Below are 27,909 nucleotides of genomic sequence, written 5' to 3'. Positions count from 1 at the left end.
AGTGGCGCAGTCTCAGCTCACTGCAACCTCTGCCTCCTGGGTTCAAGCAATTCTCCTGCCCCAGCCTCCTGAATAGCTGGGACTACAGGTGCATGGCACCAAGCCCAGCTAATTTTTGTATTTTTAGTAGAGACGGGGTTTCACCATATTCGTCAGGCTTGTCTCAAACTCCTGACCTCAGGTGATCCACCCACCTCGGCCTCCCAAAGTGGTGGGATTATAGGCGTGAGCCACCACGCCCAGCCTATTTTTTTCTTTTTGATGGCCTTACAGTGCCTAGCAAAATGCCTTGCTCACAGTAAGTGCTTGATATAAATTTATTAATCCATCAACTGGATGGATGGATGGATGGATGGATGGGAAGGAGGTTATAGGAATTGAGACTCTGGCTGAGCTTTTTCAGCCAGGTAGCCATGACAGGAGAAAGCCTTCACCTTTCAGGTGAGCATATGGTCATAATCACAGAAGGGAAGGAATAGCTTGAACCATAGCTTGAACCAGTTAACCATGCTGCCAATAAAATCAGGCCACATGTGTTTACCATGTTTTATGTTTACCAGGCTGCATCAGTAGGATACTTTAAAATATGGGACAGAAATCCCGACTCAACCTCAAACTAGCTTTTATCATAAAGAAATGTATTGGCTCCAATACAGGATGTCAAAGGCTGGGTAGGATTCAGGACTGGTGGATCCAGTGGCTCTTTCCAGCTCTTTGCTGTGCTATCCCCAATGCTGACTTCATTCTGGGGAAAGATCCCTGGGTTTTGGAAGGCTTCCAGTTGTTGCTGGGTTAATTGCTTCCCTTTTCACCTCCTACTAACTTCCTGTGACTCTTTCTTAAGGGTAAGAAAGCATATTTTCCAGAAGTGTTTAGAAAACTCTTTATGACTTATTGGTCGCAATTGGCCTTGGCCTGCCTACCCCAGACCCATTCACTAGCAACGGGGATGGGGATGGGGTTCACATCACTCAGGACTCACCCTAGAGCTGCAGTAGAACCTGTGATGGAGAGTCACTCCAACACTCCTTACACAGCAGACAGTTTTATGGGGGCCCCTCCAATGAAAGGTTGGCTCTTATGACCTTCTCATTTTAGACACACAGTAAACAATGGAAAACATGTCATCCAAGAGATCTCATTGTCACGGATCTTACACTATATCTCTTGCCTAAGAGTCTTTCGGTGTTTCTTGTGCAAATCCAGTGGTTAGTCAACAGGGTTTATGGAACACATGCTGTTTAGATAGTGTTATTCTAAGCACCGTACAAAGTTAGAAAAACAAGACAATGCAGCTACTTTAAAAAAATTTTTTTTAGAGACAGGGTCTTGCTATGTTGCCTGGGTGAGCTTCAAACTCCTGGGCTCAAGCAATCCTCCTACATCAGCCTCCTTAGTCACTGGGATTATAGGCACGTGCTGCACTGCCTGGCTTATTTTTTTTTTTAACAGTAGAATGAGCATTGAGGAAAGTAGTTCTCTTCTGTTAATTCTGCTCAGTTATTTTCCAGAGTGTAGAAACTGCTTGATTTCCTTCCTCCTTTCTTTGTCCCCTCTTATTCGGCTCTCTCTTTCTTGTCACTAATTTTCTCCTTTCTTATTATTTCGCCATTTCAGGAAAGCAACATAGCAGAGATTAGGAGTGTAGAATGTGGAGTCAGATTTCTTGGGTGGGAATTCTCACTTTGAGTTCTAGCTGTAATTTTCCAGCCCTTACTTCATTTCTCTAAGCTTCTTTTCATTAGTAAATCATGTCTAAACATTATGCCTACCTCCTTGGGTTATTCTCGAATTTTAAAAATGATGCACATTAAAAATGATTACTAATGGTTAATGATTTTAATTTTCTTCTTCATCCTTTTTTAATTGTGCCACATTTTGTGTCCTGTTCCTCCCTCCTAGAGTGATAGGCTGATAGAAAACAGTCAGAAATAGAGTGCACAGAATCAACTTCCTAGTGAGAAATGGAATGGAACCATTTCAGTTCCTTCTCTTTTCTTCATTTTACTTCGAGTATTTAAAGAGTGCTATGTGAATACATTTAAGGCAAAGATGGAAATGTACAAAACCAGTTGAGAGGAACACATATGTGGTACATATGGAAGTATGAATGTTCTGTTCTGCATAAGAATCCCCCAGTTCTCAGTTCCAGCTTCATCGAGGCCTGGTTTGTTCAATTGGTTAGAGCACCTTCTGATGTAACCAAGATCACGGTTTCAATTCCAGAAAGTGGTGAGCCTACTTTATCTATTTGATGGCTACAGCCTGCTCTGCTGAACCTGGCAGCCATCTATAAATGCATCCATTGTTCAGAAAATGATCAATCAGAGGAGCCCAGTTGAAGCAATGCAAATCGATCACCTTACTAGGAAACAACACGACAACAGAAAGTACATGCTATCATGGTGGTGGGTTAGCTGTGTGATGTTTGTACATGAAGAAGGCATAGACCATGACATCATTATAGAGTTCATGGAAAACAAATAGGTTTGAAGCTATAGGTTCCACAGCAATTGACAGCCTATAAAAAAGATTACCGCTATGTCCCTTGTTTTTAAGGCCCCCAGCTCCTCTTAGAGACCATTTAGAGAATAACCGCCTGTTCCTCTAGACTAGACTCAATTGCTGGAAGTATCTCATATAGGAAGACTTTCCTGACATCTCCTCTTCTCAACTTAATTTCTCTCCAACCTCCACACCTTCTAGAATTATGTGCTCTCTTTACCATGCTCCTTTTATGTCATATTATGATGGTTACTATCTAAGTCAGCTTAGGCTGCCATAGCATAACATGTTATGGCACTGGGTGCCATAATACCCAGTCTATGTTATGGATTGGGTGGCTTAAACAACAAAAATTTATTTTCTGATGTGTCTGGGGGCTGGAAGTATGAGATCAAGGTGCCAGCATGGTCAGGTTCCCGTAAGGACTCTCCCCTTGGTTTGTAGATGGCTGCCTTCCCTCTGTGTCCTCACATGGTGGAGAGAGAGAGAGAGAGAGAGAGAGCGAGAGAGACAGACTGCAAGCTGTCTGCTATCTCCTCTCATAAGGGTACTAATCCCATTGTGAGGACTAATATGGTTTGGATGTTTGTCCCATCCCAATCTCTTGTTGAAATGTGATTCTCGGCCGGGCGCGGTGGCTCACGCTTGTAATCCCAGCACTTTGGGAGGCCAAGGCGGGCGGATCATGAGGTCAGGAGATCGAGACCACAGTGAAACCCCATCTCTACTAAAAAATACAAAAAAATTAGCCGGGCGTGGTGGCGGGCGCCTGTAGTCCCAGCTACTCGGAGAGGCTGAGGCAGGAGAATGGCATGAACCCAGGAGGCGGAGCTTGCAGTGAGCCGAGATTGCACCACTGCACTCCAGCCTGGGTGACAGAGCGAGACTCCGTCTCAAAAAAAAAGAAATGTGATTCTCAGTGTTGGATGTGGGGCCTGGTGGGAGGTGATTGGATCATGGGGGTGGATCCCTCATGAATGGCTTAGCACCATCCCCTTGATGATAAGTAAGTTCTTGCTGAGTTCATGTGATATATGGTCATTTAAAAGTGGATGGAGGCTAGGTGCGGTGGCTCACACCTGTAATCCCAGCACTTTGGGAGGCCGAGGCAGGCAGATCACAAGGTCAGGAGTTCAAGACCAGCCTGGCTGGCCGGGCGCGGTGGCTCACGCTTGTAATCCCAGCACTTTGGGAGGCCGAGGCGGGCGGATCACGAGGTCAGGAGATCAAGACCACGGTGAAACCCCGTCTCTACTAAAAATACAAAAAATTAGCCGGGCGTAGTGGCGGGCGCCTGTAGTCCCAGCTACTCGGAGAGGCTGAGGCAGGAGAATGGCGTGAACCCGGGAGGCGGAGCTTGCAGCGAGCCGAGACTGCGCCACTGCACTCCAGCCTGGGACACAGAGCAAGACTCCATCTCAAAAAAAAAAAAAAAAAAAAAAAAAGACCAGCCTGGCCAATATGGTGAAACCACGTCTCTACTAAAAATACAAAAATTAGCCAGGAATGGTGGCGGGTGCCTGTAGTCCCAGCTACTCAGGAGGCTGAGACAGGAGAATCACTTGAACCCGGGAGGCAGAGCTTGCAGTGAGCTGAGATCACGCCACTGTACTCCAGCCTGGGTGACAGAGCAAGACTCCAACTCAAAATAATAATAAGAAGAAGAATAAGAATAAGTGAAAGTGTATGGCACTGTCCTCCTCTCTCTTGCTCCCACTCACACCATGTGATGTGCCAGCTCCTCTTCCTTTCTGCCATGATTTTAACTTCCTGAGGTCCTCACCAGAAGCAAATGCCAGCTCCATGCTTCCTATACAGCCTGCTGAATGGTAAGCCAAATAAGCCAAATACCCCTCTTTTCTTTATAAATTATCCACAACTTCATGTATTTCTTTATGGCCACACAAGAATGGCCTCCTACAAGAAGCTACCTCATAATCTCATCTAAACCTAATTCCTTCCCAGAGGCCCCATCTCCAAATACTATCACATTGTGGGCTTGGGTTTCAATGTATGAATTTGGGGGGACACAATTCAGTACATAACAGTTACAATTCTTTTTGCAGTAATGCATGTTCCTTTGATATGAGTGATATCCATGTAACATGGAAGTCACACTGATTCATACATGATTTTCCTGGCAACTTAATATCAGGGTAAGCTTTTCTACATTTGCAGAAAAAGCCTTAGCCATATATGAATACCTTCAGAACAGACTGAAATTGATAATGCAAGTTCTGCTTGGTTTAATGGCTTTGAGTATTGCTGCCCTTTCCACCAGTTAAACTATTCGGGGAAACTAAGAGTATAATGATGGAGTTGTGAAAACATTTCCCTCTATAGACACATTGAACAAAAGAAAGAGGCTACACCATGGATCATTCAAAAATTTTGAAGAAAATTATCTAGACGCTGTTAAATGAAGTTTGGCCTAAAGCTGCCTCTGTATATATTTTAAGGCTGGCCTAAAGGTTTCTCCATACACAGTGAACTGTAACCTAATTTGATGCATAAACAGACTGGTAACTGAGTCTCAGCCAATCACAGCAGCCAAATTTCAGTTAATCACAGGCAGCCAACTGTTCAAACCAGGTTCAAATAAGGCAAAGGCCCAGCGGTAGCCAATCCAGCCATTTCTGTACCTCACTTATGCTCTCTACAGGTCACTTCTTTTTCTGTCCATAAATGTTACCTAATAAATGTGGCATAAATGTGGCAGCCCTGGAGTCACTCTGAGTCTGTTTGTGTTTTGGGGACTGTTGGATTCAAGAATCTTTCTTTACTCAATTAAACTGTGTTAAATTTAATTTGCCTAAAGCTTTTCTTTTAACCAATGGCATCAGAAGTGGGATCCAAAGTAGAAAATTAGCTGGGTGTGGTAGCACGTGCCTGTAGTCCTAGCTACTAGGGAGGCTGAGGTGGGAGGATCACCTGAATCCAGGAGTTTGAGGCTGTAGGGAGCTGTGATTACACCACTGCACTCCAGCCTGGGCAACAGAATGAGACCCTGTCTCAAAACAAGAAATAAACAAAAAAACCCCAAAAATGCCCACAAAGTAGAGCTTCTAATGACGCCCAGGAGGATGGAGCGACCGAGTGAGGTGCCTGCTGGTCCCATTGTGCCCACTGCTCTCTTGCAGCAACTGGGGATCCTGGACAAATTCTCTCTTAGATTCTGAAGTGCCACAAATTTGTGTATTGAGCTATCTAAGTTTGTTTGAGCAAATTTTTTATCTGGATTCGGTTCAGAAGTCACAACAAAAACTGGACTCGGTCCAGGATCGAATTAGATTCGATAATTAAGTGGATTGGATCCAGTTAGAGGCCTCAAGATGTCTCACTGTGTCAGCCGGAAACGGGTGGTAAATGGCAATTAGTGCAGGGGTTGTGAACTCCAGCTTTTGGGAATTTGCAGAGATTTTGTGTTCTATCTCCTTTGTTTCTTTTTCTTACACACTTGGGTAGGGAAAAATCATTGGCTAACTTGTCCAAGAGGATCTTAGAGCCAAAGCCAGGAATCGACAGAAAAATGAGATCCTTAATTTTTGAAGAACTGAGTCCTCCACCTTCCCGGTATGCCTGCCTTTATGTATAGTATATAAGTATTAGGCACCGGAAGCAGCAAATGCTTACAAATATGGAGAAATCTTACTAAAGATGATTTAAAATTATGGTGGAACATTCAAATGAACAACATTGTACTTTAAGAAGTGCATTTAAAAATGGGGGCTCCTGGCCGGGCGCGGTGGCTCACGCTTGCAATCCCAGCACTTTGGGAGGCCGAGGCGGGCGGATCACGAGGTCAGGAGATCGAGACCACAGTGAAACCCCGTCTCTACTAAAAATACAAAAAAAATTAGCCGGGCGTGGTGGCGGGCGCTTGTTGTCCCAGCTACTTGGAGAGGCTGAGGCAGGAGAATGGCGTGAACCCGGGAGGCGGAGCTTGCAGTGAGCCGAGATCGCGCCACTGCACTCCAGCCTGGGTGACAGAGCAAGACTCCGTCTCAAAAAAAAAAAAAAAAAAAATGGGGGCTCCTGAATTAGGTTCACCAGGGATGCCTATTGATGTGCAGAAGCTTCCAAAATTTTTTCAAAATTTTTATTGCCTCTTTTTTAAATTTATTTTTTATTTTTATTTTCCTTGAGACAGAGTCTCGCTCTGTCACCCAGGCTGGAGTGCAGTGGCGCGATCTCGGCTCACTGCAAGCTCTGCCTCCCAGATTCACGCCATTCTCCTGCCTCAGCCTCCCGAGTAGCTGGGACTACAGGTGCCCGCCACCATGCCCAGCTAATTTTTGGTATTTTTAGTAGAGACGGGGTTTCTTCACCGTGTTAGCCAGAATGGTCTCGATCTCCTGACCTTGTGATCCGCCCGCCTCGGCCTCCCAAAGTGCTGGGATTATAGGCGTGAGCCACCGCGCCCAGCCTTATTGCCTCTTTTAAAGGCTCTTTACAAAAGACAAATAAAGATCTTTTTGTTTGTTTGTTTGTTTGTTTGAGACGGAGTCTTGCTCTTTCGCCCAGGCCAGAGTGCAGTGGCGTGATCTCGGCTCACTGCAAGCTCCACCTCCCAGGTTCACGCCATTCTCCTGCCTCAGCTCCCCAAGTAGCTGGGACTACAGGCACCCGCCACCGCGCCCGGCTAATTTTTTGTATTTTTAGTAGAGACGGGGTTTCACCATGTTAGCCAGGGTGGTCTCAATCTCCTGACCTCGTGATCCGCCCGCCTCGGCCTCCCAAAGTGCTGGGTATACAGGCGTGAGCCACGGCGCCCGGCCGACAAATAAAGATCTTAAGTGACTAATTGATAAGGGAAATAGAATCTGCTAACATTTTGGCTTAGCTACTATCCTGCCCCAAGGTGGAAAGTAAGCCGAATAAAGTGCTTATAAAAGGTAGACCCTCAGGTAAAGTAGGCTTGTTTCTCTTTTTCAAGTCTATCCATGCTGAGTCCAGGCATAGAGAACGCTTTCTCTGTCCTCTTCATTAATGGGCTCCACTTTATTTTTTTATTATTTATTTACTTTTTATTTTTATTTATTATTATTATACTTTAAGTTCTAGGGTACATGTGCACAACGTGCAGGTTTGTTACATATGTACACATGTGCCATGTTGGTGTGCTGCACCCACCCATTAACTCATCATTTACATTAGGTATATCTCCTAATGCTATCCCTCCCCCCTATCCCCACCCCACAACAGGCCCCAGTGTGTGATGTTCCCCTTCCTGTGTCCAAGTGTTCTCATTATTCAATTCCCACCTATGAGTGAGAACATGCAGTGTTTGGTTTTTTTGTCCTTGCAATAGTTTGCTGAGAATGATGGTTTCCAGCTTCATCCATGTCCCTACAAAGGACATGAACTCATCATTTTTTATGGCTGCATAGTATTTCATGGTGTATATGTGCCACATTTTCTTAATCCAGTCTATCATTGATGGGCATTTGGGTTGGTTCCAAGTCTTTGCTATTGTGAATAGTGCCGCAATAAACATACGTGTCTATGTGTCTTTATAGCAGCATGATTTATAATCCTTTGGGTATATACCCAGTAATGGGATGGCTGGGTCAAATGGTATTTCTAGTTCTAGATCCTTGAGGAATCCCCACACTGTCTTCCACAATGGTTGAACTAGTTTACAGTCCCACCAACAGTGTAAAAGTGTTCCTGTTTCTCCACATCCTCTCCAGCACCTGTTGTTTCCTGGCTTTATTTTATTTTTTTTTTTTTGAGACCGAGTCTGGCTCTGTTGCCCAGGCTGGAGTGCAGTGGCACAATCTGGGCTCACTGCAAGCTCTGCCTCCCGGGTTCATGCCATTCTCCTGCCTCAGCCTCTCCGAGTAGCTGGGACTACAGGCGCCTGCCACAACGCCTGGCTAATTTTTTGTATTTTTAGTAGAGACGGGATTTCACCATGGTCTCGATCTCCTGACCTCGTGATCCGCCCGCCTCGGCCTCCCAAAGTGCTAGGATCACAAGCGTGAGCCACCGCGCCCAGCCTGTTTCCTGACTTTTTAATGGTTGCCATTCTAACTGGTGTGAGCTCCACTTTAAACTCAGTAATTTAGCTAAGAAACAGAAGCTAGGCCAGGTGCTGTGGCTCATGCCTGTAATCCCAGCACTTTGGGAGGCCGAGGCAGGCAAATCACAAGGTCAGGAGACCGAGACCATTCTGGCCAACCTGGTGAAACCCCGTCTCTACTAAAATACAAAAAAATTTGCTGGGCATGGTGGCACGCACCTGTAGTCCCAGCTACATGGGAGGCTGAGGTAGGGAAATTGCTTGAACCCAGGAGGCAGAGGTTGCAGTGAGCCGAGATTGCACCACTGCACTCCAGCCTGGCAACAGAGCAAGACTCTGTCTCAAAAAAGAGAAAAGAAACAGAAGCTAAGTTAAAAAGACTACCTATTGAACTAAGTCAGTCTTACAATATACCTTTCTGGCATTTAGCTGGCTATTTTGAAACCCTTTTATTAAAGAAAATTACATCTATGAAAGAAATCTCTATTTGTAAGGGTGTCTACCTCTGTGGTACACAAAGAGACAGAGGGCTAAGCCCCTGGAAACTCTTTAAATTGAAAAGGCATTGATTTAAATATATACAACAAGCCTTACCTTTGTTTAAGGTGCTTTTCCTGGTCATCTTGTCTTAACTGGACATTTACCTACATCCTCCTTCCTTTGTTTGGGCAAATGGTGGTATTTAGGCCTGAAGTAGGAAATGGTTTGGGGGAAAGATGAATGGGCCCTTAGAAAAATTAATAATGGTTTATGACAAGGTCTGTCTTAGTGTGATGAAACCTCCTCTCCTGTGATAATAGTTAATCTTCCCTGGTTTCTGGAACTTCCTAGGGGAGAGTGTCAGAGGCATTTAAACCAGAGCAACTCCATCTTGAATAGGGGCTGGGTAAAATGAGGTCTTGAATAGGGGCTGGGTAAAATGAGGCTGAAACCTACCGGTCTGCATTCCCAGACAGCTAAGGCATTCTAAGTCACAGGATGAGATAGGAGGTCAGCACAAGATACAGGTCGTAAAGATCTTGCTGATAAGACAGCTTGCAGTAAAAAAGCCGGCCGAAACCCACCAAAACCAAGATGGTGATAAGAGTGACCTCTGGTCGTCCTCACTGCTACACTCCCACCAGTGCCATGACAGTTTAAAAATGCCATGGCAACATCAGGAAGTTACCCTATATGGTCTAAAAAGGGGAGGCATGAATAATCCACCCCTTGTTTAGCATATCATCAAGAAACAGCCATAAAAACATGCATTTCTATGGAGTAGCCATTCTTTTGTTCCTTTGTTTCCCTAATAAACTGCTTTCACCTTATTGACTTGCCCTGAATTCTTTCTTGCACGAGATCCAAGAACCATCTTTTGGGGTCTGGACCGGGACCTCTTTCCTGTAACAACAGGATTGATGGCATTTGGATTCCTTTGGAAAATCTGTCTTTAGACAAGGAGAATTTTTAAAGCCTTGCTCTGAGTACCTGTTAGTAGCAATAGTATACAAAAACAACATATTTTGGGGTCATATCTTCCGAACTTCTGAAACTGCCTTTGCAAAAATTATACCTGAGGAAATTACAACAGTGAAAGAGATCAGACCTGACTGACTCCATCTTGCTTCCGACCTTTAAGCTGTCCTTGTTCATTCCTGGGCGTAGGCCGAACTAACCTTCAGAAGGAATTTAGTTTATAGTTTTTTTTTTTTTTTTTTTTTTGAGACGGAGTCTCGCTCTGTCGCCCAGGTTGGAGTGCAGTGGCGCAATCTCGGCTCACTGCAAGCTCCGCCTCCTGGGTTCACGCCATTCTCCTGCCTCAGCCTCTCCGAGTAGCTGGGACTACAGGCGCCCGCCATCACGCACGGCTAATTTTTTGTATTTTTAGTAGAGACGGGGTTTCACCATGGTCTGGATCTCCTGACCTCATGATCCGCCCGCCTCGGCCTCCCAAAGTGCTGGGATTACAAGCGTGAGCCACCGCGTCCGGCCTAGTTTATAGTTTAACTCTGAAACAAAATTGATAATAGCCCTTTTCCAAAAAAAAACCCTTCTTGCCTGGGGACCGGTCTGCCTTTATAGGACTGACAAATTAGCTACAAGATTAGAAATTATGGTTTAGTGGCCACGCAGCCTCCAGCTGCAAGATTCTTAACCTCCCCAAATTGCTCCTGGGGAAAATATAACTATTGGAAAACCTAAGATCAGTGCTTGAGATATTTTGCAGACCCTGCACTCCATGGATCAACTGACTCCACCCAGACTGGTAATCTGGTTCCACCGATTCTACGATCCCATCCCGGAACAGAAGACAACAATCAAGAAAACTCACTTGACCCCTCTATGATTCCATCTCCAACCTGACCAATCAGCACTCCCTACTTCCCAAGCCCCTACCTGCCAAATTATTCTTGAAAACTCTGATTCCCAAATGCTCGAGGAGACTGATTTGAATAATAATAAAACTCCATCTCCTGCACAGCCGGTTCTACATGAATTACTCTTTCTCCGTTGCAATTCCCCTGTCTTGATAAACTGGCTCTGTCTAGGCAGCTGGCAACGTGAACCTGTTGAGCAGTTACACTTCTTCAATGGCTAGCTTTGTTTAATAAGCAATTCAAGCATAATTGTAAAGAATGGGTAAATTAGGTGAATGTAAATGGCATAAAAATTTATAAATGAATTTATCATAGTTTCAAAAATCTTTTTCAGCAACTTCAAATCTTAAAATCATGTTAAATTAAGTAATTGAAAATCATTCAATGTCTGAATCACTTCTAAGTAAGTTAAAATACTGAAACATTAATTATTAAGCATAGCTTTAGTTCATATACTTCAACATCTTGTTTTTATACAGTATATAGAAGTTAAATATATTTGGATCTATTAAGAAACATAAGAATCTGGCCGGGCATGGTGGCTCATGCCTGTAATCCCAACACTTTGGGAAGCCAAGGCAGGCAGATCACCTGAGGTCAGGAGTTTGAAACCAACCTGGCCAACATGGCAAAACCCCATCTCTACTAAAAATACAAAAATTAGCCGGGCATGGTGGTGTGTACCTGTAATTCCAGCTACTTGGGAGGTGGAGACAGGAGAATCGCTTGAACCCAGGAGGCAGATGTTGCAGTGAGCTGAGATCATGCCACCGCACTCCAGCCTGGATGACAGCACAAGACTCTGTCTCAAAATAAATAAATGGATAAATAAATAAGAAGAAACATAAAAAATTGAGGAAACATTTCTTTCTAAAAATTAGGAAATGGCTTTCATCTACAAATACTGATATAAAACAGTTTAAAATGGATTACTTCCTTGATTGTTCACTGGAAATTAATGTTACTAAGAGTTAAAATTATGATTAATGTATATAATTAAAATATGATACATATATGTTTACTATATGTGAAATGGGAGGAGTTCCCTTATCACCTTCACAGGGTGTGTGACAGGGGTGTGGCTTTCCTCTTCAGGGCCCTACTTCTCAAACCCTAGGTGAGCATGCAGATGGGTGGGTCATGGAGAGCATTTTTGGGCTCTGACCCACAGCAGAGTCTAGGGTTGAGGGTTTGCAGCTCCCGAAACCCCAGCGGGCATGTGTTACAGTATGTTCTTTCAGCTTTGCCATCTGCTGGTGGCTTGTGTTAATCAGCTCAGTTAGACCCTTTGCCCTATGGCAAGGACAGAGGGCTTTCTGTATCCTGGGTTCTTGCCCTACTGTACTGGAAAAATCGGATCACATGTGGACTTGGAGAATGAGTGCAAGGTTTTATTGAGTGGTGGAAGTAGCTCTCAGTGAGATGGATGGGGAGCAAGAAAAAGGATGGAGTGGGAAAGTGATCTTCCCCTGGACTTGGGCCATCCAGCAGCTAGACTTTCCTCCAACTGCCCCTGGCTGAATTCCCCTTGGTGTCACACTGTTCTGCCGTCAGTGGCCTGCTGGTGTCTGCTGGTGTCTGTCTTCTGCTTCTCTCAATGTCCAGCTGCTTGTGTGTGTGCCCACTGGGGTCTCAGGTTTTTATGGGCACAGGATGGGGGGGGTGTGGTGGGCCAAAAGGCAACATTTTTGGTGTGAAAACAGAAACATCTGTCCTCATTTAGGTCCGTGGGCACAGGCTCGAGGATGGAGCCCTCATCAGGGAGCCCCCCCTTCTCTACTCAGCACTTCCCTGCCCCCCTTCCCATATCATATGCCTATATACAATATGTACTATATATAACATACATAATATATACATATAGTACATATGTATACTATATGTATGTACTATACAGAATATATAGTACATTTATAGTACATATATGGACACAAATGTCTATATATATCCATATACATATAATATAGCATGTATGTAGTGTAGTATGTACTATACAGAATATATGTACTATACATATATATTCTGTACAGTACATATATATGTACTACATGTATGTACTATACAGAATTATTTCTTTTGTTTTTAGTTACATATATGTAATATGTACTACCGATAAAGGCAGGAGACAAATTCCTAGGCAGATAGGGAAGAGTCCCTAGGCTAAAATCTCACCTTCAACCCTAAAACAGCCTGAAGGCTAAAAGACTGGAGTGCTGGTCTGGGATGAAACCTGTGACCCAGAAGGAGAACTTGTGCCCCTGTTTGCCCACCCTTTCCCAATTGATTATTTCTGAATAATGCCTTTTAACCCATTGGATGCTGCCTTTTCCGATACTACCTATGGCTTGCCGGGGCATGTCCACATGTGCACTGGGGGATGGGCGGGGGGCACCAGGAATTCATGCCTTATTCAGGGGAGGAGCCTGGCCTCATCAGCTCATGTGTGGTGGCCCTGGTTTTCAACTGTGAGGGAGAAACCTGCTTGGAGAACCCCTCTCTTTGCTAAGAGCTTTCCTTTCACTTAATAAATTCTTCCCTCCTCACCCTTCAATGTGTCCATGTGCCTAATTTTTCCTGGTCATGAAACAAGAACTCTGATTTAGCTTAACTAGGGAGCAAAAATCCTGCATCATTATGGCCTATATGGGGATTTGTCAGAAGGGTGAGTAAAACGCTGCCCCAAAAATATGTTTCACTTTCATTTCTGAGCTTTCTCATCCTCAGATTTCTACTGAAGGTGGGGAAAACTGCCCCCTCCCTGTTGCTCTCAGGGGATGGGAATGTCAGCCTTGGTCTAATCCAGTATTTTTTTTTTTTTTTTTTTTAATTTTTTTTTTTTTTTTTTTTTTTTTTTTTTTTTGAGATGGAGTCTCGCTCTGTCGCCCAGGCTGGAGTGCAGTGGCGCAATCTCAGGCTCACTGCAAGCTCTGCCTCCCGGGTTCACGCCATTCTCCTGCCTCAGCCTTTCCGAGTAGCTGGGACTACAGGCGCCCGCCACCACGCACGGCTAATTTTTTTTTTTTTTTTGTATTTTTAGTAGAGACGGGGTTTCACCATGGTCTCGATCTCCTGACCTTGTGATCCACCCGCCTCGGCCTCCCAAAGTGCTGGGATTACAAGCGTGAGCCACCGCGCCCGGCAGCACCTATCTCTTCTTTTACAATATTGGAGGTGTTCCACCCCCACTCCAATGGCCACAGGCATGTGCTTGGGACAGACAGGTGAGCAGCAGCTCCCCACAACCCCCTTCCCTCCTAGCTGGGGCACATGGCCAGGTCTGCTGCATACACATGCTGTGTTCAATGGCCATGCAGTGCAGGACTGAGCCACAGCCACTTCCCAGGCCCCAGGGCAGTCTTGGGGGCCCAAGGCCCTTCCTGACTAGCTGGCCAGTGTTTCCCACCACGTGTCCACGGAGTCTTCCCCTCCCCCAGCTGAGGGGTCCAGCTTGGTCTGAGCCTGAGGAAAGAAACAGGAATTAAAAGTTTCTTTCCCTGTTGGAGAAACTCATTTGCATCAGAATAAGAGGTTTCTTCCTCAACAATCTTCTGCAGCTCTACACTTAAGCTGTTCTTTTTCCTTTTCTCCATCAGGTCAGGAGTTAATGGGTTGGTGTGAAGGTAGTCGCAGTTTTTGCCATTACTTAGCATGGCAGTAACCACAACTGATTTTGTACCAACCTAATAACACAGCCAAATACCGGGGGCTTCTCCATTCCAGAGTTTTTTTTTTTTTTCTTGAAAGGTGTTTTAATAGGCCAGGACCCCAATTCACAAGACACTCTTTTCTATCCCTTGTTGGAGGAGGACCCAATTCCACAGCTTCACCTATTTCTTAATGAGTCCATGGACCCCACTGAGACACATTCTTGTCCCAAACTCAATTCCAAACTTCGGGTTGAAGCTCTAGGAAAGAAAACTGGATCTGAGGCAGATGACAATGGAAGTTAAGAGACATGGCACAGGTGAGTATGACTAATTCCTGCCGATTAAGCCAAGCCTCCCATTTCATGGATAGTGGTCGTGCTACTATCTATGGCACACATGAGGTCTAGGGAACTTGAAAGCTACTGACAGCAGGGGGAAAGGCAGTGTGTGGGTAAGGGTGGATAATCCCACCCTCTAACCCCCCTGTTAACATGGGTGAAAAGTCACATTGACACCCATGGGCAGCACCCTGTCATTGTCTTCAGGACTCCGGGATACAAGGAAAGAAGAAAGAAAAGGGATGCCTCTCTTGTCTCTCCCTCACATACACTGGGTATTTGCTGGGAAGAGAAGGGAACTAGGCATGCCTTACTCGTCTCTTTCTAGATGAGTAGCCATTCATCTTCAGTCTTTACCGCTTTCAAAAGCACATCCTGAATCCCAGGGACTCCTTTGGAAAAAAAATGCCTTCTTTATTTCCTTTTTCCATCTCTGTCCTGTCTTCACACATGGGTAATTGTGTCCCTGTGCTACAGCACACTCCCCTTGGATGCATCCTCCAAACTGGGAAAAATTAATATCCCAAACCTTAAACTGGTTTCCTTAGAACTGAACTCAGAGAAAGGGAACCTAGAAGGATGACATCCTGGAAAAAGGGCAAAAGTTTCATCATTCAGATTTTGGCCTCTCTCTCCCTGTACAAACTGGTAAAAGGAATGATAAGGATCACAGTTTATATTCTCTGTAAAGTTTTGATTAATGAAAAAGGATTTGTGAGGTTAGTCTTAAGCTGTAGCCAGTCTGGTGTGATTTGCATGTCTTTCTGCATGATTCTGTCAGGAAGAGGGGTACCATATGATAGGATGTAGGCCTCGGACCCCATAAGCCTGCTGTTAAAGTCAGCCTGGCAAACTGGTCAGTAACAAACTTTGCTGCAGGCCTCCATCTTGTTTTACATCCTTGGGAGTGTGACCTGTAACTACGTGGCAGTACTTTCTTTTAGTCTCCACCATTTTATAATAGCAACCTGGGTTCAATCCTGGCTTGAGAAATTAGTACTTTTGGGTTGATATCTGTGTGTGACTTTTGCCATTTGCTGATTCTCTTTCTCTCCATGAACAACTTCCAGCTTCCTTTCTTAAATCATTCTTTCTCAGTTACCTTTAAAGTTCCTAGATTTTGTAAAAACTGCTTACTACCCCTTTGAAAATACTACATACACTTGTGGTTAAGTCATAATCTTAATTGAAGCTTGTTGGTTTCACCTGTGAGTTACTTTTGGTAAAGTTCAAATGCCAAAAATATTGGCTGCTTGGCATGGCTAAAGTCAGGTTACAAGGGATTTAAAAGGACTTTCATTTTTTTTTTTCTGAGACAGAGTCTTGCTGTGTCAGCTAGGCTGGAGTGCAGTGGTGTGATCTCCACTCACTGTAAGCTCTGCCTCCCAGGTTCACACCATTCTTCTGCCTCAGCCTCCCAAGTAGCTGGGACTACAGGCACCTGCCACCGTGCCTGGCTAATTTTTTTCGGCTAATTTTTTTTGTATTTTTAGTAGAGATGGGGTTTCACCATGTTAGCCAAGATGGTCTCGATCTCCTGACATCGTGATCCACCCACCTTGGCCTCCCAAAGTGCTGGGATTACAGGCGTGAGCCACCACGCCCAGCCAAGGACTTTCTTAAGGAACGCTCTACTTAGTTAAAAGTGGATATCCAAATTATAGGTATATTTAAAAGACCTTTATGTTTCTCTCTTCTTGGCTCTTGTTTTGCTGGAAAAAGATTTTTTTCTCAGTCAACTGAATTACTGTTCTCCCCATGTCTTGCAATTCTTAATGCATGCATGAGAGGCCCTAAGATAACTTCTGATGACCTGGGACTCCCTGAGAAAAACAGAAAAAGTGCCGCAGATTCCATTTTGGGAGAAACCTCTCTTTCCTTCCTGGAACCCCAGGAATTAGAAACGGATCAATCTGTTTCAAAATTTATTTTTTGTCTTCCAGCTATACCTGTGTATTGGGCCCTGCTTCTTAAAGGGCTCCACCCTGAGACCAATAATCCAATTAAGAAACTGGCAAATGAAAAATCTTACAAATACTGGATCTTCTTTTGTCTGTCTGTGTAGTTATATATGCATTATATGTGTGATGTTTATATAAAAAAGCTCTAATTAATTGGACTAAAGAAAAAATAAGCACTTAGATCAAATATTTTTTGAAGGAAAATTAAAAGCTATAATATTTTTTAGTTCATGTGACTTTAGTCTTTGAGAAATAAAAACAGTAAGTATTACTGGTAAAAAGTGCAAATATTGTTCGTTTTTTGTTTTTTTTAAGATGGATTCTCACATTATCTCCAGGCTGGAATGCGGTGGCACAATCTTGGCTCACTGAAACCTCTGCCTCCCAGGTTCAAAGGATTCCCTGCCTCAGCCTCCCAAGTAGCTGGGACTATAGGCACATGCCACCATGCCCAGCTAATTTTTTGTATTTTAGTAGAGACGAGGTTTCACTATGTTGGCCAGGATGGTCTCGATCTCCTGACCTCGTGATCCGCCCGCCTCAGCCTCCCAAAGTGCTGGGATTACAGGCATGAGCCACTGCACCTGGCCAAAAATGCAAATATAGTTAAAATGTAAATAGGTGGTCTAAGTTATGTAGGTTAGATAGTAAGTTTGCTAAACGTTTTAAGGTTATAAACTGCTTCTTTGGCTTTTGAGAACTATACTGTGACTTGCCTGCTTCACAGTTGGTAAGGCCTGGGGATGTATGGAATTAACCACACCCTGAATGAACTATGCTAGAAGGAGTCACACTTCGTTGGCAGCTAGTGCATAATTAAAACAACTTACCAGATTTTACATTAAAGTTAAAAATTGCTAAGAGTTATCATTATAACATGTAATTGAGACCACTGAAAATGGATTCACCTGCAAGGTGTGTAAGAACAGTAAAATGTGTTTTTAGTAAAAGATTATAAGAAAGCATGGAATGTAAATTTTTGTCTGAGGTTAAAGGATTGTTTTAAATTAGATAAGATAAAGCTAAAGGCTTAAACAAGTTGTGGAAGTTTTCTAAAAATTAATCTTGCAAAAGAAATGCTGTGTGTGAACATAGAGTAGAATAAATTCAAAATGGTATTATATGTTTTGTATGTAAATTGAGCATTGAAATAAAAGAACAAGAAGGTTTCCTAAAGGTGCTAATCTGCTCTTTAGCAAAATTTGTAAAGGGTTTTAAAGGTTTATAAGAATCTCACCTCATGGTCAAACTGGTTAAGATTAGATAGAATTGCCTGTAAGATTTCCTTAGAAAATTTGGGTTGACATTAAGAGTAAACTAATATAAGTGTAAAATTTGGCTTTGTCTCCCTTGTACAAGATTTTCATGTAATAACAAAAGGAAATGAAAGATTTTTGTTTGGCTTATGAATAGACTGCCAAGGAAAAGAAAGAGAAGGCAGGAGACAAACTGGAAAGCTAAGTCTTTCCTCTTAATGAGTAACGGTTTTTGCCTTGTTTTGAAATTTTTGAATCATCATTTTGGCAAAATAAATAATTTATGGTAATCTGGAGTTGTTTCATAATATCAAGTGCTCTGAACCTCTAACATGTTTAACAGGTTTCCCAAAATCAAATTTCAGTTTCAAAATTATATTTCCTGACCCCTAGCTTTTGCATGCTACAGAGGGCCCCTACTGAATCCAAAAGAGAGGTAAATAGGACTATTTGACATATTTAAGTACGTGGGATTGCCAAAATGATGCTTCATCTTCGTCAGGTTATATTTCAGTGAATAATATTAATATATGTTCCAAAACTGTATGGGATTTCTAAAATTCTAATGCCTGATTATATGCTATCAGTCATAATTAAGATTATTACAGTAAGTTATTGTAAACCACAGAGATAACTAAATTTCTTTATCAATTGTGTTTTTAACTGTAACTACCCTGGACATTTAGTTATTCACAGACAATTGCTGTCTTGTTTTGATCCTCTTCAAAAGATGGTTTATAATCAGCTATAAAACTTTGACAGGTGCTCTCAAATGCAGGTTTCTGATAACTTTGGAGATTGTGACATTTGAATGGTGGAAAAACGTATAGGACTCATGAAGAGTTAAAATGTTCATGAATATCAAGCAGAACAAGAGTTAATGGAATGGACTGAACTAATAGAAAGCTGAAGTAATCTTTTATTAACTATTGCTTAAAACATGGCTGATCCTTGTTTTGTTTTTCAGAGTTAAAGAAACTTTTATTTTGAGCTATTTACAGTCTTTAATAATTGAGTTATACTCCTGTGAACGAAGTTTGGAGCATGTTTGTTTCTCTCTGCCTGGTTCCTGTAGAATTTGGAAACTATTTGTGAGTACTCTTAACTTATAGCAATACGGTTATTTGCATCAGTGCAATAAGAATCCATTTTCTTTTGCCACAGGATGCAACTGGAGAAGCTGGTTGTTTTACCAAGGCTTTGACTGGAAGGGTATGCTTTCCTTTAAGAAATCAAGCTCAACTTGCAGAGCTGATAAAAGCCCCTTAGGAAAACTGGCCTCATACCTTGTCTGCACAGTCACTGTACAGGGATCCTACCCTGTACGGGGAGTAAAGAATGTCACTTTCTAACAGGCCCAGGAACTCCATATTCTTGGGACCTCAAGAAGAAAGGAATTTACCCACTCATAGGTATTTGGGGTAAAAACCCATGGCTGGGCTTGACTTTAAAAGGTCTTATCTGAGATTCCTTGCGGAACAGAGTTCCTTCAAAGCCAATTTGAAAAGCCTATGTAAAAATATTCTTGTTGCACTTTATGCAAATAAGCAGGCCAAATATAAGACGAAAGGTTATTTTGCAAACAACTCAGTCCTATCATGATTTGTTTTTAACAAAGTGAGGACTGGAGAGAGAAAAATTATGTCTCAAACCTTATCATACATCTGTCGTTAAATTCTAAACCAATTAGTTGTTTTAAAGTTTTTTTGCCTACATTTTACACGAACCCTGCTTATTCCTATGCATCAACTAGTGATCTCCTCCTGCAGCTCAGAAGAAAAGGGATGGATAATGTAAAAATCTGGATCAATATTCCAGTTCTGGGCAATTATCCTGTAAATCCTGCCAGGTGATATGAGTAAATAGGGTGCCCATAACCTGGAGGTTTCCTTTTTGGGAAAATAAGACCAAGGGAGCTAACAAAAGCCAAGCCCTATGCACCCAAATCTTAGCAGGTAACTATAGCCATTTGTTATCTGGACATGCTGGGAGCCTTGGGATTTTTCAGCTGCCTTTATCCCCCAACCTTTTGTCTCATTTTGATACATGTCTTCTAATAACCCAGTTTGTCTCTTCTCGTTTTCAGACCATCGAACTCCAAAAGTTCATGCAACTGGAGCCTCAGATGATGGCCCATTTTTTACTGGAGATCCTTATACAAGCTTCTGAGGGAAATCTGACTGCCATCTTCTCAAAACAGCACTCCTTGTCAGCAAGAAGCAGGTAAGATCGATCTTCGAGCTGGGCGTGGTGACTCACGCCTGTAATCCCAGCACTTTGGGAGGCTGAGGTGGGCAGATCACAAGGTCAGGAGATCAAGACCATCCTGGCTAACACAGTGAAACCGTGTCTCCACTAAAAAAATACAAAAAATTAGCCAGGTGTGGTGGCGAGCATCTGTAGTCCCAGTTACTTGGGAGGCTGAGGCAGGAGAATGGTGTGAACCCAGGAGGCGGAGCTTGCAGTGAGCCAAGATCGCGCCTGCACTTCAGCCTGGGTGATAGAGTGTGATTCCATCTCAAAAAAAAAAAAAAAAAATCGATCTTTGTTCCTGTTCTAAGGGCAGTTAGTTGTACCTCTATAGAGGGTGGAATGATTGATAGAAGCAGAAGGCAGACAAATATCTAGGCAGACAGGGAAGGGCCCCTGGCTTAAAACCTAACCTTCAAGGCTAAAACAGCCTTAAGGCTGAAAGACTGGACTGCTAGTCCCAGATGAAACCTGTGACCCAGAGGGAGAACTTCTGCCCCTGTTGGCCCACTCTTTCCCAATTGATTCTTTCTGAATAATGCCTTTTAACCAATCAAATGCTGCCTTTTCCAATACTACCTATGGCTTGCCTGGGCATGCCCGCATGTACATTGGGGGATAGGGTGGGGCCACCAGGAATTCATGCCTTATTCAGGGGAGGAGCCTGGCCTCATAAGCTCATGTGTTGTGACCCTGGTATTCAATTGTGAGGGAGAAACCTGCTTGGAGAACCCCTCTCTTTGCTGAGAGCTTTCCTTTCACTTAATAAATTCCTCCCTCCTCACCCTTCAATGTGCTCGCATGCCTAATTTTTCCTGGTTGTGAGACAAGAACCTGGATTTAGTTGAACTAAGGAGCAAAAATCCTACATCACTACATATGTGTAATATGTTGTACATATTACATATACGTAACTAAAAACAAGATAAATAATTCTGTATGCAAAGTGTATAAGAAAAGCAAGTCATGTTTTTGGTGAGCAAGTTTATAAGAAAGGCATGAAAATGTGGTTTTTGTTTAAAAAAAGTAATTTTGTCTAGTTAGGTTACTTAAAGGTTGTTTCAAAATGAAGGAAGAAAGAAATAGTATACAAAAAGTAGAATGAATGTTAAAAGTTTTAAAAAAGAAAGAACAACAGTAAAAGAATTTTTTGTGGTTAAACTAGATTAAATGAATTTATTATAAGGATCGAAATTTAGTACTTAGTATTAAAAGTACAGCTAATATAAAACTATAATTTAGTTTTCTCTTTTAAACAAGATTTTCATGTAGTACTTAGATATAGTAAAAGATTTTTGTCTTCTTTTTGAGTAAAGTTCAAAAGAGAGAGAGAGAAACCAATTTTGTGTGCCTTATGCTGCCTTTGTTAGGTCTTTGGAATATGAGTCTCCTCTCTATCAAAGATCAAAATCAAAAGATTTCTGCTTATTAAAATCTTTTTCTTTTTTTTTTTGAGATGGAGTTTTGCTCCCGTCTCCCAGGCTGGAACTCAGTGGCACAATCTCAGTCCACTGCAACCTCTGCCTCCCAGGTTCAAGCGATTCTCCTGCCTCAGCCTCCTGAGTAGCTGAGGTTACAGGCACCCAACACCACACCCAGCTAATTTTTGTACTGGCCGTATTGGCCAGGCTGGTCTCGAACTCCTGACCTCAGGCAATCCCACCTGCCTCAGCCTCCCAAAGTGCTGGGATTACACGTTTGAGCCACTGCACCCAGCCAAAATCTTTTTATTATTACTTTGGCTAAATTAGTGACTGTCATTTTACAGTGACTTATAATCTTTTTTGATCAAGCCTTCTAAACCTTTGTGTATTTGACGGGCTTCTCAAAATCAAATTTTGAAATCAAAATTAAGTCTTTTTAACCTCAAACTAACTTTGAGATGTTCCAGAGGGCCCTTGAAGCATACCAAAGGAAAATAATAAACAGGCTTATTTGATATGTTAAATTATATAAGAAGTATTGTCATATAAGACGTGGTGTTTAATCTTTTTTGAGTTATATTTGTATAGATATGTTATTAATATGTTTTCCAAAATTGCATGAGCTTCCTAAAATTCTGATATGTCCTGGTATGTTATGAGTCATAATTATGATTATGTTAAATTATTGTAGGTGACAGAAATAACAAGATTTCCTTGTCAATTGTGTCTTTAACCACGACCATTTTAAGTCTTGTTGTCCACAGTTAATTGTTTTTTGTTTTTTTTTTGTTTTTCTTGAGATTGAGTCTCGCTCTGTCGCCCAGGCTGGAGTGTGCAGTGGCGCAATCTCGGCTCACTGCAAGCTCCGCCTCCCGGGTTCACGCCATTCTCCTGCCTCAGCCTCTCCGAGTAGCTGGGACTACAGGCGCCCGCCACCACGCCCGGCTAATTTTTTTTGTATTTTTTAGTAGAGACGAGGTTTCACTGTGGTCTCGATCTCCTGGCCTCGTGATCCGCCCGCCTCGGCCTCCCAAAGTGCTGGGATTACAAGCGTGAGCCACCGCGCCTGGCCTAATTGTTTAATTCTGATACTTTTTCCTGAATGTTCTTTAAATGCAATTGTAATCCTAAAGTGTTATATTTTCAAAGAGTTTTATGGAAAAGATGGTGTTTACAGTTTGGATATTTGTCCCCTCCAAATCTCATGTTGAAATTTGATCACCAATTTTGGAGATGGGGTCTAATGAGAGGTGTTTGGGTAAAGGGGGAAGACCCCTCGTGAATGGCTTGGTGCCATTTCTGTGGTAACAAATGAGTTATTGATCTATTAGCTCACATGATAGCTGATTGTTTAAAAGAGCATGGCATCCTTCCCATGTCTCTCTCTTTCTTCCTCTCTTGCCATGTGACATGCCAGCTACCCTTCTCCTTCTGCTATGATTGGAAGCTTCTTGGGGTTCTTACTGGGGCAAATGCCAGTGCCATGCTTCTTGTACAGCCTCCAGAACCCTGAGCCAAATAAACCTCTTCCTATATTACCCAGCCTCAGGTATTCTTTCATAGCAATGCAAAATGGACTGAGAAGGATGGAAAGACTCTGGTAAGTAAAGGCTTCTGATAGCCTTAAATTCCTATCACTGGACTGTGTAAGAATCCCCCAGACCTCTAATGAAGAGACTTACTGGCTTATAAAACTGCTAAGCAGGACAAGAATTAATTAAATACCAAGAAAGTACAAGTCAGCCAGTACTGAAATTGTTAAGATATGCAATTTAAAGGAACTCCATGATCCAAGTCAAATTACATATGACAGTGCATTGCCATCATACTGTAGTAAACAGTGTTATGTACCTGAATTAAAGAAATAAAATTGGTATTTAAAAGGCTATAAATGGCTGGGTATAGTGGCTCACGCCTGTAATCCCAGCCACTTTGGGAGGCCGAGGCAGCAGATCACCAGAGGTCAGGAGTTCGAGACCAGCCCAGCCAACTTGGTGAAACCCTGTCTCTACCAAAAAATACAAAAATTAGTTGGGTGTGGTGGCACACACCTGTAATCCCAGTTACTTGGGAGGCTGAGGCAGGAGAATCGCTTGAACCCAGGAGGAAGAGGTTGCAGTGAGCCGAGATCGTGCCACTGCACTCCAGCCTGGGCGACAGAGTGAGACCCTGCCTCAAAAAATAAAATAAAAATAAAAGACTATAAATCCAATTTTAAGCATGGACTCATGGAGAGCCTGGGTGGCTGCCTGGTCCTTTCTGAGTCCTTAATGCTTTCATTATTAAAAGCTCTGCACTCCATGGCTCATCATGGAAGAGATAAAATAATCCAAATAATGAAAAAATATATACATTGGTGTGGTAACTTTTCTAAAATTGCTAATATGGTTTATGACCAATGTTTGGTTTATCAAATTTAGAATCCTGGGAAGACAATCAAAACTTTAGGTATGGCCCATTTGGACATTTATAGTGGTCTTCTTTCTCTTTATTCTCTTTCCTTCCTCCCTTCCTCCCTGTCTTTCTCTCTCTCTTTCTCTCTTTCTTTCTCTCTTTCTTTCATCTGTCTCTCTCTGTCATCCAGGTTGAAGTGCAGTGGTCTCAGCTCACTGCAACCTCTGCCTTCTGGGTTCAAATTATTTTCATGCCTCAGCCCTCTGGGTAGCTGGAACTATAGGCGTGTACCACCACACCTGGATAATTTTGATATTTTTAGTAGAGACGGGGTTTTGTGATGTTGGCCAGGCTGGTCTTGAACTCCTGTTCTCAAGTGATCTGCCCACCGCGGCCTCCCAAAGTGCTGGGATTACAGGCGTGAGCCACTGCGCCTGCCCTCAGTTGCCATTTTCAGTGCATGTTTTCTGGTTGTTTAGAAGTTTTCCCATGCAGGAAGCCAATTCTATAACAGTAGCTAAAAGTTATTAGAAAATGTGTTTTCCTCATGGGGGATTCTTGAAGAGCTAGGGATAAAGGTACTTGTTTCACTGGACAAGTTGTAAAACAGTTTAACTATTACAGATTTAATAGCCTTAGGTGAAGCTAACTGAATTGACTGGATTGCAGATTGATAAAAGGTATTGCAGATTAATAAAAGCCAGATGCACTTACAGTGGAGAATGTAAGTTGACCCCCTTATAAAAGGATCCTAAACTCAGATATGACTAAATGATGCAAGGCTTTGATGCATTATGTCAAAGTGTATTTTCACTAGGTAAAGGAAGCTTTGCAGAATGCACTGACCAAGAGCACTCAAATCCTTCATGATCTAGAACCCAGAGATTTGGTTTTCTGGAAATGGTATCCGGAAAAGACTGCCTTTGCCACTCAATTTGCAGCCAGACTTTGGGACTTTGATATTTGAATCCATATCTCACAACTTAAAAAGGGCCCCTCCAGACTCTTGGAACTGTATACCCATATACTGCTGTCCCTCCCCCCTCCCCCCACCCCACAGCAGGCCCCAGTGTGTGATGTTCCCCTTGCTGTGTCCATGTGTTGTCATTGTTCAGTTCCCACCTATGAGTGAGAACATGCAGTGTCTGGTTTTCTGTCCTTGTGATAGTTTGCTCAGAATGATGGTTTCCAGCTTCATCCATGTCCCTACAAAGGACATGAACTCATCATTTTTTATGGCTGCATAGTATTCCATGGTGTATGTATGCCACATTTTCTTGGTCCAGTCTATCGTTGTTGGACATTTGGCTTGGTTCCAAGTCTTTGCTATTGTGAATAGTGCCGCAGTGAACATATGTGTGCATGTGAAAAAAAAAAAAAAGAAACTTTAAGGTAAAGCTAACCAGGGAAGTTTCTCCCCAGAAGCAGATGGTATCCTAGACATAAGCAGCTTCCCCAAGATCACAAATCAAAATTTCGCTGCCATCATGAAACTCTTATTTTTCTTAATCTTTCCTTACGTATGCCTACCTCTTGAACTTGGCAGCATAATGCTGTAATTAGAATTTCACAATGAGTAGCTTTCATGGGTAACTTCATGAAGTGTTGAATCTGTCATGCCAAACCCAGATCTTTACATGACCGAAGGGATCCTTTAGTTAACCTGGTGGATTCTGTTAGCAACATTCCTAACATAACTGTTGTTCAAATTGTACTATTAGTAAGACTTCTAAACCGACTTGCTCTCACTCCCTGTTTTAATTTAATCCAATAATGGGATACAAGAACCATGACCAATGAGTATATCACAAGACAGGTTTGCACCAATGCTCAAATGGAGCTTCTTGCAAACTGACTTATGTGTCAGGATATTATAGCACTCTTTCAACCCATAATTCTGCCTCAGGCCCTTGGTTTGAAATTGCTAATTTCACCATTCCAGGTAATGTATCCATGAACAATAGAACTGGAAAAGGGGCCTTATGTCTATCCGTGGGTATACTTTTATTTGTGGAGGATTTTGCAGCCAACTTTACACATGGGCAACCTTATGCCTTTGATGGATTGAGCATGAAAGGCCAATGTTAGATTTATTTTCCATGGCTTGGAGTAAATATAAATGAGGCAATAATTTAAAATGTATTTCTGACTGGGCATGTTGGCTCACGTCTGTAATCCCAACACTTTGGGAGGCCGAGGTGGGAGGATCATTTGAGCCTAGGAGTTTGAGACCAGCCTAGCGAGACCCTGTCTCTACAAAAATATTTTAAAATCTTAGCTGGGCATGGTGGTGCATTTCTGTACTCCCAGCCACTTGGGAGACTGAGGTAGGGAGGATTGCTTGAGCCTGGGAGGTTGAGCAAGATGCTGTCTCAAAGAAAGAAAGAAAAAGAAAGAAAGGAAGGAAAGAAGGAAGGAAGGAGGAAAGAAGGAAAGAAGGAAGGAAAGAAAGAAGAAAGCAAGAAAGAAAGAAAGAAAGAGAAAGAAAGAAAGAAAGAAATTCCTTATAATCATCTCTATAGCAGATTCTATTGCAAAGGCTATGGTTGCATAACAGACTTTAAATTCTCTTGCTAAAGTTGTACTAGATAATAGAATTGCTCTAGATTACCTACTGGCTGAATAGGGAGAAATCGTGCAGTTGCTGACACGTTTTGCACATGGATGAATATACTGGGTATTATAGAGACTCGTTTGCAGAGGATTAATGAACAGGCTGCTTGGTTAAAATAGGTACACTCTTCATCTGGCTTATTCTTTGATTCATTTGATTTTTGTTTGTTTAGTTCATGGGGACCCTAGCTAAGGAGCGTACTGCAAACTGTTGGTATTATCCTCCCAGTGACAGTGGTCTCCTTGGTGCACTGTATTCTCTCAAAAGTTTTAAATGTTTGCTAACATGCAGCCATTTGTAGAATGTCAAATTGTTACTCTTTGGCTAGAATGACAAAGCTCAAAGAAATGCACGATCATGAGGATACCATAACCTATGAATGACATGCTGAGACGAGAAACCCAAATGATAGTAATTGAAAATGGTGCTCTAAAGCCTTAGATTTTGGTCACACTCTGACCTAGGAGAGAACCCGAGCAAAAGAAGGGAATTGTTAAATAAATGTATTGTTTTGCACTGAGCTCCTGTCACTTGCACAGCTGGTTTTTGGACCAGGTTGTACTGAAGGCATTCCACTCTGGATGCTTCCTGCCTTTGCACCTGCCACCAGAGTCAATGGAGAAACTACACTGTCTCCAAGCTTGTATGATCTGATCTCTGTAGCAAATGTATAAGCCATTTGCTGCTCAAGTCTCTGAGAATCCAATCATTCCAGAAAACACTTCCAGTTGGGAACAGACAGGAACCAATGTAAGAATTCAACTTCAAGTTCAAAAAACAGTCCCCTAGGTTACAGAGCAAGTGTATGGGGGGATTGCAGCCTCCTTTTCAGCATGAACATGTTCATACCAACCCAGACCAGGACTGCTGCCCACTGCAGGTCACCATCCTCAATTTCATTTTTATTCCGATTGCCACGAGAATAATATTTACCCTGTTTACTATCAGTGTGAGCAAGGACAGGCAGCATCATCAAGACTGGTATTCCAAGCTGTTCATGGTGGTGGGAAACTGCACGGGGTGTGCCAGTCATCCTGGACCCAGTGCACAGCGTTAAACTCTTTGGTGGGATCCTCAGTAGCCATTCTCCCTGAGACCACAGTTACTGCTTTCCATCCCTTGGGGGCGGCCCTGA

The 27,909-nt window shown here is 42.7% G+C and overlaps 1 pseudogene; it reads left to right on the top strand.

Moving 5' to 3' along the window:
- The first annotated feature begins 949 nt into the window (after positions 1-949).
- Positions 950-27,909, top strand: LOC115835485 (annotated as a pseudogene).

This window comes from Nomascus leucogenys, chromosome 1a, assembly GCF_006542625.1.
Source record: "Nomascus leucogenys isolate Asia chromosome 1a, Asia_NLE_v1, whole genome shotgun sequence".
NCBI lineage: Eukaryota > Metazoa > Chordata > Mammalia > Primates > Hylobatidae > Nomascus > Nomascus leucogenys.
Note: the sequence above shows the minus strand (reverse complement) of the source record. Positions and strands in the feature narration are given on the sequence as shown.